Source organism: Triticum dicoccoides, chromosome 5A, assembly GCF_002162155.2.
Source record: "Triticum dicoccoides isolate Atlit2015 ecotype Zavitan chromosome 5A, WEW_v2.0, whole genome shotgun sequence".
NCBI lineage: Eukaryota > Viridiplantae > Streptophyta > Magnoliopsida > Poales > Poaceae > Triticum > Triticum dicoccoides.
Window position 1 is genome coordinate 525,892,832 of NC_041388.1, and position 12,422 is coordinate 525,905,253.

Sequence of the window (12,422 nt, forward strand, 5' to 3'; positions counted from 1 at the left end):
AGGTACCGGTGGGGGTACTATTTTCTTCGAAGATGCTTCTTACACTTCGTTAGTAATACAACATAAGTTTTCTGAGCGCGCTTTGTCTGTTACAGCCTTATGGCCTGATTTCCTGGTCATCGGAAACACCATCGATACTCTCGACAGGCGGAGTACATGACACTTTTCGGCCCTTGGCCGAAGAGGGAGAAGCCGACGGTCGGTTAAGACGCGTTTAAAGTTCGGGTGAACACAAATATGATATAAGTACTTCGGTACATACAATCATTATACATAAAATTCTTACCCAAGTCACTTGGGGGCTCTTAAAATTTATATATGAGCTGTAAATGTGTTTTCTTCTTGGTCGTTGTCAAAACACGACAGAAGCACAATTTTTCTTTCTCTTCCAATTTTCGGATTGGCACCGAACACTTGATCTTGTTCGGACGTCATGTTTTTACTGACGTTTTTTGGTTTTCCAAGCTTTTTGGCACTTTTAAACTATTTGTGTGTTTCCAGCACAAGTCTCACAATGCAATGTTGGACACCTTTATAGATTCGGCAAAAACATTCTCGGATCTCACTATATATGCATTCGTTTCGAACTGTGTCTTCAGTCAATAGTTGGGTTGCCCGGCTCCTGCGCTTGCCTCCTACGTTCCGCTTTGTTTGGCTAGGTGTGCAAAGGGAGAACCACTGCGATTGTGCTTCCAGCTCACATGGTTAAGCACCTCAGTGGATAAAGCCGAAAACTAGTTGTCACAACAAGCGTAAACTGGTCAGCGATCCGATGACGGCGTTAAATGACGGGCCATTCATAACAATGGCCGAAGTGTTTACGGCTTGACCTCGACTGTCGCCAAACACTACCGGGGGCTATTAACTGGCCTCCCAAACTAAATCCTCGATATTTTGCTCTTACATTAGAGCTGAGGTTTCATGATCATGCTTAGCATGACAACTCAAAGAAAGGAACCAATAGCGGGACTATTTTCTTAGGAAGACATTTCTTATGTTGAACAGTAATATAACATATCTCTCTGCGTACCTTTTTTTATAAAACCGTATGGCCAGATGGCCTTGTTTGTCATAAATATTTTCCCTCATAAAAGCTTTATAAAGTAGGACAAACAATCCTCAGCTACTAGCCGAGGAGGTGGAAGATGATGGTCGGTCAACAAAGTTTGGTACAATGCGGATCCGAGCATTAAGGATGTAAAGTACTTGGATACATAGAGTCATTACACATAATTTGTGATTTTACTATGGATATCGATCCTTAATCCGGCCACCCGTGCCCGCGTTAAGGCTTGGGGGCTACTGGGTTTCGGGCTTATTATTTACAAATATTAAAGGGGCACATCGATCCCCTAATCTGGTGTTGCCACCCGACCAGTGTCTCGGGGGCTACTGCATTCCTGTCCAATGCAGAAAATTTTAAGTGCAATACAGCTTTCAAGGAGATTATGATCCTCAGGTTGGTCGGCCACACCCAACCTGAGTCTCGAGGACTGAGCATGCCGCTTTTTGTATCCCGAAGTATTCTGCCGAGCTAGGACTTGATCCTCAGGCCGATTTTGCAAATCAATTGAGTCTCAGCGGCTACTGGAATCAGTGGTCTTACATCATCCTTCAAGTGCATCTCGGGTTTTAAACTGATACACACGTTGAGGGTTACTGGCTATATATCTCGGCAGAGAATAAATTGCACCAATCAAAAATATTGACAAAAAAATTGGCCCACAGTCGGGGTGGTGCACCACCTCGGAAGCAGTCCGGCATAAAGCTCGGGAGCTAGTGGCTGGCTCCATAGAGGGCATTTCCAGCATTAAGCTCGGCTAAACTCCTTCAACTTTTTTGGACCAAGATGATCTATGACATCTTGGATATAGTCCGGCGTTGGAGCTTGGACACAGTCCGGCGTTGGCGCTCGGATACATTTCGGTGTTGGAGCTCGAAAGCAGTCTGGCATTGGTGCTCAGCTGTAAAAGATACCTCGAATGCAGTCTGGCGTTAGAGCTCGGACGCAAGAGGACACTGCCTCCCAGGAAAAACTTCAAACCCGAGGTGTGGCATAAAAATAACAAGGCATTGATAAAGGCCGGAAACTTAAAGGGGCTCCTCGGATACCCGACGTGTAAACTCGTCGAATGCATTTCGGTGATCCTCAAGATCGAAGATGAGAAGATTTGTTGAACCAGTTTTCAAGACCGACAACCAAAGATGAAGAACAGTTCGGAAGAATCGAGGAGCGTCCCTAACTTGAAGACCAGTTCAGGGGGCTACTGACGGTGTCCTGGACTAGGGGGTACTCACCACGTCGTCTCATGATCTGTTAGATTGGGCCGAGGACCCCCATGGCCGTATACTCATGGGCCAGTTTGGACAGCTTCCGCATACATGGAAGATTCCACAAGACTTGGTGATCAAGACAAGGACTCCTCCCCACCGGCGTATTCGTCTAGGACTCTTGTTATCCTAGGCCTCTAGTGCATTATATAAACCGAGGCCAGGCTAGTCGATAGATATATACATACAATCATACCATAGGCTAGATTCTAGGGTTTAGCCTCTCCGATCTCGTGGTAGATCAACTCTTGTACTACTCATATTATCAAGAATAATCAAGAAGGACATAGGGTTTTATCTCCATCAAGAGGGCCCGAACCTGGGTAAAACATTGTGTCCCCTGCCTCCTGTTACCATCCGCCTTAGACGCACAGTTCGGTACCCCCTACCTGAGATCCGCCGGTTTCGACACCGACAATGAACATGAAACTTTATGGTTTGAGGATCATGTATATGTGCCCAATAATGCGAAGATCAGGAAGTTAACACTTCAGGAAGCTCATGACTCACCATACTTGATTAACCCCGGAAACACCAAGATGTATTTGGATTTGAAGGAACGTTTCTAGTGGACACATATGAATAAGGATATTGCCGAGTATGTAGAAGTATGTGATGTATGTTAGATAGTGAAGGCAGAACATCAGAAGCCAGCAGGATTGTGATAGCCTATGCCGATACCAGAATGGAAGTAGGACAAACTTGGCATGGATTTCATCACTGGACTACCCAGGACCCAATCGGGATATGATTCAATCTGGGTAGTAGTTGATCGCTTGACCAAGGTAGCTCACATTATCCCAGTGAAAACCACCTACACGAGTGCAAAGTTGGCCAAGATATATATGACCAGGATCGTATGTCTGCACGGAGTTCCGAGGACCATCGTATCAGATAGAGGAACACATTTTACTTCGAAGTTTTGGAATCAATTGCCCCAGACTTTGGGTACTAGGCTAGAGTTCAGTACAACCTTTCATCCGAAAACAGATGGACAGACCGAGAGAGTCAATCAGATTTTGGAGGACATGTTGAGAGCTTGTGCGCTAGATTATGGATCTAGTTGGGATGACAATTTGCCTTACGTAGAGTTATCATACAACAACAGTTATCAGGCTAGTTTGAAGATGGCACCTTTTGAAGCCTTTTATGGGAGGAGATACAGGACACCGTTAATGTGGGATGAAGTTGGAGACCGTCAGTTGTTTGGACCAGATCTGATCAAAGAGTCTGAAGAGAAGGTTAAGTTGATTCGAGATAGACTGCAGGTAGCTCAGTCCATGCAGAAGAGTTATGCCAATACTAAACGAAAGGAGGTAGCCTATGAAATTGGAGATCGAGCATATCTTCGTGTGTATGGGACAAGTTGCTTATAAGTTGGAGTTACCTGAAGGATTGTTAGGAGTTCACGATGTGTTTCACGTTTCCCAATTGAAGAAGTGCCATGCCAAGATGGCCGATATTCCTCTAAGAGATATAGTGCCCCTGGAAGCAATTCAATTGGATAATGACCTAACCTACGAGGAGAAGCCCGTCAAGATTCTCAAGTTTGCCAGCCGAGTTACACGCAGCAAGGTTATCAAGTTTTGCAAAGTTCAGTGGAGCCACCATACCGAGGATGAAGCCACCTAGGAGCGAGAGGAAGACCTACGGAAAGACCACCCACACCTATTTTCTAGCCAACCCGAATCTCGAGGGTGAGACTCATCTTAAGGGGGTAGGTTTGTAACATCCCAATTTTCAATTTGGATGTTATAAATAGGTCATCATATGCATATCATAATTTATTTTCATTTTGATTGTGATCCTAGAAATCTTAAGCAACTCAAGGACCCAAGGAGAGAGTTGGAGATTTCGTTTATTTTCATACTTGAATTTTCTCAAATTTGAAAATAGGATCAATTTGGTTTTAATATTTTTCTCTTGGATATTTCCAATATTAAAAATAAAAGAGAGAAGATAATATGACTTCTTCAAAAAAAAGAGGAATTTTGGAGGAATTTTTTTTTAAAATCAAATATATATTTTATTTGAATTAGAAAATATGCATTTTTAGGCTAGAAAAATGTTCACTTTGTTCTAAATATTTTGATTAGACGGTGAAAATTGTTTTTTGGCATTTTAGAATTTGTTTTTATATTTTATTAGGAGTTTTATTTGGGTGGAATTTAATTTTTTTTTAAAAATCTTTCCCCGCCTGACTGGGCCGAAGCCCAGCCGAGCTGGCCGGCCCACTCCTGCCACCGCCGCCTTCCTCCCGCCGTGCGAGGCACGGACGCCGAGGGGAGTCCGAGCCGGACCCCGCCTCGCGCTACCCCTTCCCCAAGGCGCCGCAACCTCCTCCCCACCTTAACTACTGCCGCCTCCACCCCGTCCCGCAGCCGCCGCCACCGCCGCAGCCGCCGCCACCGCAAGCCCGCGCCGCCGCCGCTTCTTGCCGCCGCCTCCTCCAGCTGCGCGCTGCTGCTCGCCGACGCCCCATAGCGCCGCCCCGCCTCGCCGTTGCTCGCCGCCGCCGGATATCTCGCCGCCGCCGTTTTTTTTGGTTGAAGCGGTAAAACCGCCAAAACTGCCGCCCGTTTTTTTAGGTTTTTCGTTAGATTGGTTTAGATCGGTTTTTTTAGTTTGCTAATTAGCGAACGTTCACTCGAACGACTCTCTTAGCGAACATATTCGCTCGTTCGTCCCTGATAGCAAACGTTCGTTCGATAGTCTTTTTCTTTTATTTTATTTTCGGCCACGGACCTATCCATGATTTTTATCGCAGATTAGCCCGTGATCTTTAAACCCTCGCAACTTTTTGCTCGCTCGTCCAAATCCAATGAAACCAACGCCAAACTCTTCATCTCGGACCCCTCTTTCCAGTTAACCAGCTTGAACATGATTTTGACAATTTAAAATTTGATTTCAAGCAGATTTGAATTTGAACTTCTTTTGATCGTAGTTTGAGGTTCGTAACTCCGATTTGATTGATTCTTTTTGCAAATCGAAGCTCTTTAGTTGAACTTTCAATTTGGATCTTTTATCGTACGTTTTACCCTTGCATCTATTGCTTGAGTGCTTATGTATGTTATTGTTTGTTTGCAATAGAGTTTCCGGAGTGCGAAGCGTGCTACTACGAGTCACTAGGGTTTTCAGATCGTCAGCAAGGCAAGTAATAGTTTGATCGTATCCCTTTATTACCCAGTTTTTATGCATTAGTCTCAACCCTCAAACATTGCATGAGTAGGATCTGTTTAACATGCGGGTATTGGGAATTAGTTGGTGAGGTAGTACCTATTGCCATTTTCATTCAAACCCTGGGAGTTACTTCTACATTATGCTAAAACTGCTATGCTATGCTCGTAGACGTGGTTTGGTTTGAGTGATTCATGACAGTTTTGAGTATTATTATGAACTAAGGGTTTATTTAAGGTGGCTACTTTAACACACATCTGGGTGGATTGTTTGTGGGCCCCTTGGGTAATCTAGTGTTGTCCAAGGAGATCCCGGGGAATCCGTGTGATCATCCTATGGTCCGCCACCCAGGCTCAAAGGGATCATAAAGTTATTCATGCTAGAAACTTCCGTGTGTAGCCACAAGCCATTATGGGCTCTGGCATAGTTGAGTATGTTGTGTGACCTCTTTCAGTGGTAAACTATCAGATGTAGGGGGTGTAGGTGGTACGGTTTACCCGTCGAAAGAGCTAATGCTTCTGAAAGACTGTGTCTCGGTCATCCGTTTCTCAAACATCATGTAGTGAGAGAAATCAAACGGAGGAGATTGGGTCTTGTGGGGAAAAGTGCCCAAACCTCTGCAGAGTGTACAAACTAATCATGGTTAGCTGTGTCCCTAGTTATGGACATCTTGAGTATCTGGTGCTTGAATTATTATGTTGATCTCATCACTTTACTTAATTAACTTGTTGGATTAATGACTATTAATTTGGGATTGAGATGGGGTTACCATTCTCGATGTTTTCAACAAACTTTGTAGTTAAATAAAATATATTCCTTTGTTGTAGGGAAAAACTAGCTTTCTGCAAAAATAACCATAGAGCCTCCACCAGCTAAACATGCATATAGTTATAGCTGCTACTTGTTCATTGCTCTACAATGTTATTTTTCCAGCATATTCCATGAGCTGACCCATTTTGGGTTGCAACATACTATGTTGCAGACTTTTCAAATGAAGAGTAAGGTGCACTAGGTCGTTGTCTTGCACTCAGCTATGCCGTTGGAGTTGATGGACTCATTTTACCTTCGAAGCCTTCTGCTGTTATCTTCATTAGATGGCCTTCAGCCATATTATTGTAATAAGTTCTCTTTTGAGATATTCGATGTAATAAGTGTGTGATTGAACTCTGTTATAAATCCTTCAAGTACTTTGTGTCACTGTATTACCGATCCAGGGATGACACTTATGCACAGAGATTTGACCGTTTGAGGTCGGATCGCTACACTTAGTGCAAAATGAAGGCTAGCATAAGATTGACAAGCAACCAACCAAGAAACAAAAAATCTCATAAGCAAGCATTAAGCATAACTATCACCAAATAATGTACCACAAGTAGGATGTAATTTCATTGCATAATTATTGACTTTCATGCTTGCATAGGGAATCACAAACCTTAACACCAATATTCTTACTAAAGCATAATTACTCATCAACATGACTCACATATTATATCAACATATCTCAAAACTATTACAAGGAATCAAGTTTATTTTTTCCAGTGATCTTCATGAAATTTTTTATTATATCCTCCTTATCACTTTGGGACTAGTTTCATATGTTGCTTTTGATAGCTCAAACAAATATAAGTGAGCATAAAAAAATTCTTCTCTCAAAATAATTTAAGTGAAGCAAGAGAGAATTTCTTAAAAAAATACTAAATCTCAAATAAATCTAAGTGAATCATGAGAGCATTTCTTCAAATATACTAAAGCACACCGTGCTTAAAAAGGTATGAGTGAAGCACTAGAGCAATTCCATGGATCATAAAGATTTAAGTGAAGCATAGAGAGCAATTCTAACAAATCATGGCATAATTTTGGCTCTCTCAAATAGGTGTGTCCAGCAAAGATTCCTGACTAAAAACACAAAGAAAAACAAGCAAAGACTCATATCATATAAGACGCTCCAAGAAAAACTCATAATATGTGATGAATAAAAATATAGTTTCAAGTAAAATACCGATGGTTGTTAGAAGAAAGAGGGGATACCACTCGGGGGCATCCCCAAGCTTAGTTGCTTGATACTTCTTGAATATTATCTTGAGGTGCCTCGGGCATCCCCAAGCTTAGCCTTTTGCTAATCATTATTCCTTCATCCATCGTAAAGTCACCCAAAACTTGAAATTTTCAATCACACAAAACTCAACAAAACCTTCGTGAGATCCGTTAGTATAAGAAAGCAAATCACTACTATAAGTATTGTTGTAAACCCATTAATTTTTTATTTTTGCATTATATCTACTATATTCCAACTTTTATATGGCAAAAACTCTCCAAATAAAACCATAGAATCATCAAAACAAGCACACAACGCAAAGAAAATAGAATCTGTCAAAAACAGAACAGTCTGTAGCAATCTGGAGATTTCGGATACTTCTGTAACTCCAAAAGTTCTGAGAAATTAGGACAACGTCAGAAATTTGTATATAAATCTTCTGCAAAAACAATTAGTATTTTATCATGCTTCTGTTAAAAATTAAAAATATTTTTATGGGTGCAAAAGTTCCTGTTTTTCAACAAGATCAAATCAACTATCACCCAACATGATCCCAAAGGCTTTGCTTGGCACAAACACTAATTAAAACACAAAAACACAATCATAACAGTATCATAAGTGTGCAAACACTCAAGAACAGAAAGAAAAAAGACAAAAATCAATTTTATTCATTGGGTTGCCTCCCAACAAGCGCTATTGTTTTATGCCCCTAGCTAGGCATAATGTGAAGGATCTAAGTATTGTCATCTTTAGTTTCCAACTCTTAAATCAGACATTTGTAATTCTTCAAGGATTTAGCATACAAATTTTGAATGACAATACTCCTAGGAACAAGTTTAAGGAATTCATTTTTGCACAAAGGATCTCTTATAACTTCAACAAAATCTGGATGAATACTAATCATCTTAAGATCTTCTTTACTGCTATTGCTAGAAGTTTCACCCTTGTTCTTCATAACTTAAGTAATCTTGCCAACTTTTACAGGAGTTTTTTCAATAGTTTAAGCAGAAGCAAAAGTCGTACTTAGATTACTAAAGATTTCTTCTAGTTTATCAATCTGAGACGGGCTTTCTTCAATTCTTTCATGAATTATGGTCCCCTTTTCTTTTAACAACCTAAAAACTTCTCCCGCTTTTGACCCAATTTTAGTAGCAAAATTATGCATCTTTTTATCCAAGTTTTCAATATGTTCTTTGGTAAGCATTTTCTTTTCAATAACATCTAGTCTTTCCATAACATGCTCAAGAGTCAAAGTTGTTTCATTAACCATAAGCGGTAGTGAACACACTAAATTTCTCATAGCACTAAAAGCATCAAGAGAGGGACACATCAAGAAATTTCCACCGGTAATCGTATCAAGGATGAATCTATACCAAGTGATGATGCCCACATCAAAACAGTGAAGAAGAAAAATGGTAGATTGCTTACGGATAGATCTATTATGAGCATTGCAAATCCTATACCAAGCATCCTTTAAATTCTCCCCTCCCCTTTGTTTAAAGTTAAGAACCTCGTTCTCGGGAGTGCACGCAATAGCGGAAGAACTATCATTAACGACAAGAAGTGGCAAACAAGATTGCACACAAAAACAGATCTGACGAGAAAATGGCGAACGAAAAAGAGAGCGAATAAAGCGGCAATTTTTGTGAAGTGGGGGAGAGGAAAACGAGAGGCAAATGGCAAATAATGTAAATTGCGAGGAGATGAGATTTGTGATTAGGAACCTGGTAGATGTTGATGATATCTCCCCGGCAACGGTGCCAGAAATTCCTTTTGATGCGGCTTGAACTACGTCAGTATTTCCCCAAAGAGGAAGGGATAATGCAGCATAGCTACGGAAGGTGTTTCCCTCATGATGAGACCAAGGTTATCGAACCAGTAGGAGAACCACGCAACATCATGTAAACATCTCCTGCACACAAAGAACAAATACTTGCAACCCAACGTAAGAGAGGGGTCATCAATCCCTCACGGGTAAAAAGATAGGTAAAATTGTAGTAGATTGGATAAATAGATCTCACGGGAACGCGAGATAAATAAATAAACAAAAATTGTAGCAAGGTATTTTGGGGGTTTTGGATTAATAGATCTGAAAATAGAAGCAAATAAAAATATATCGCGAAGGCAAATATTATAATGAAGAGACCCGGTGGCCGTAGATTTCACTAATGGCTTCTCTCGAGAAAAATAGCAACGGTGGGTAAATAAATTACTATTGGGCAATTTATATAACTTCAAATAATCATGACGATATCCACACAATGATCATTATATAGTCATCACGTGCAAGATTAGTAGACCGACTCCTGTTTGCGTCTACTACTATTACTCCACACATCGAACGCCATCCAGCATAATTCCACACATCGACCCCCTACGTGCTTCTCCGGCCCATTGGGTGTCTTCTGGTCCATCAAAATTCCACAAAAAGTTTCGCTGCATTTGGACTCCGTTCGATATTGATTTTCTGCGATGTAAAAAACAAGCAAAAAAAAGCAACTGGCACTTGGCACTATGTCAATAGGTTAGTCCCAAAAATGATATAAAATGGGTATAAAATGATTGTAAAACATCCAAGAATGATAATATAACAACATGGAACAATAAAAAATTATAGATACCTTGAAGACGTATCAGGGCCCACCATGGGCATGCGGCGGCACGCGAGAGAGAACGCTTCATGTTTTGATTGATGCTCCATGTGTTATGTCTCAGCATTCACTTGACGGCTCTTCTCCATGCCGTCGGCACCCGCATCATCTCGTGTTTGGCTTCACCGTATTAGTATCCCCTCGGGAACCCTAGTGGCCTGACCAGACCCCTCCCTTCCTCCCGCCTTGCCATGGACGACGACCTAGCACACCGCTGCCACCTCCTCGCATTGTCGAGCCTACTTGGACACCCAATGCTACACAGACACGAGCCACGATGGCTTTGATTCTCCCCAACCATGAGTCACATGTGCACGATCCATGAAGCAAGGGATGAAGGAGTCCAACTAGGCAAAAAATCTCGAAGCGGAGAAAAAAATGAGATAGACATCCCATGTGCCATTCCATTTCTATCATGTGTGTGTGGGCCCACCATGGTCATGTGGTGGAATCAAAAGAGATTGTTTCACGTTTTGCTCGATGCTCCATGTGTTCCCTCTCAATGTTCACTCGACGGATCCTTGCCGCACCATCGACACCTGCATTATCCCACATTTCACCTCACCGTATTGTCATCCCCTTGATTACCTTAGTGGCCCGACTAAACCCCTCCATTCCTCCCTCCTCTCGACATGGATGATGACCCAGTGCACCGCCGCCACCTCCTCCCACTGTCAGGCCCACATGAACAACCAACACTACGCAGCCATGTGCCATCGTGGCTTATTCTACCCAACCACAAGCCACATGTGCATGGGTCATGAGGCAAAGGCGGAAGGAGTCCAACTAGGCAAAAACCTTGAAGCAAACAAAAAACATGATAGGCACACCACCCAACGCTTCATGTTTTTCTTGATGCTCCATGTGTTCTGTCTCGGCGTTCACTCGATGGCTCCTCGCTGCACCGTCGGCATCTGCATCATCCTATGTTCAACCTCATCATATTAGTATCCCATCAAGAACCCTAGTGGCCTGACCAGATCCTCCCTTCCTCCCTCTCCTCACCATGGCGACGACATAACGCAACTCCGCCACCTCCTCCCATAGTCGGGCCCACAAGTACAACCAACACCACATAGCCATGTGCCATGGTGGATTTGATTCTACACAACCATGAGCCATGTGTGCATGAGCCATGAGGCAAGGACGGAAGGAGTCCAACTAGGCAAAAAAAACCTCGAAGCGAAGACAAAATGAGATAGACACCCCCACGTGGCTTTCCATTTTCATCACGTATGTGCGGGCCCACCATGGCCATGCGATAGAACGTGAGAGAGAACCCTTGACATTGTGCTCGATGCTAAATGCATTCTATCTTGGTGTTCACTCGACGGCTCCTCACCACACTGTCAACACCCGTGTCATCCTGCGTTCGGCCTCACCATATTAGTATCCCCTCGAGAACCCCAGCGGCGCAACCAGGCCCTCCCTTCCTCCCTCCCCTCACCATGAGCGATGAGCCAGCGCACTGCTGCCACCTCCTCCCACTGTTGGCCCACATGGACACCCAACACTACGTAGCCATGTGCCACAGTGGCTTTGATTCTACCAAACCACGAGCCACAAGGGCGGAAGGAATCCAATTAGGTAAAAAACCTCAGCTAAAAAAATGGGATAGACACTCCACACGCCTTTACATTTTCTGTCATGTGTGTGTGGCCCCACCATGGCCATTCGGGGACACGCGAGAGAGAACACTTCATGTTTTGCTTGATTCTCCGTGTGTTCCTTCTCGACGTCCACTCGACCGGCTCCCGCCATACCGTTGACATCGCATCGTCCCGCGTTCAGCAGCACCGCATTAGTATCCTCGAGAACCCTAGGGGCCGACCAGACCCCTCCCTTCCTCCCCCCTCGCCATGGACGACGACTCAGCGCACCGCCGTCACCTCCTCCACTGTCGGACCCACATGGACACCAAACACCTACGTAGCCATGTGCCACAGTGGCTTTGATTCTACCAAACCACGATCCACGAGGGCGGAAGGAGTCCAACTAGGTAAAAAAAAACCTCAGCGAAAAAATAGGATAGACGATCCACACGCCTTTACATTTCTGTCACGGGTGTGTGGGCCCACCATGGCCATGCAGCGGTACGCGAGAGGGAATACTTCATGTTTTGGTTGATTCTCCGTGTGTTCCTTCTCCGCGTTCACTCGACCGGCTCCTTGTCGTACCGTCGACATCGCATCATCCCGCGTTCAGCGGCATCGTATTAGTATCCCCGA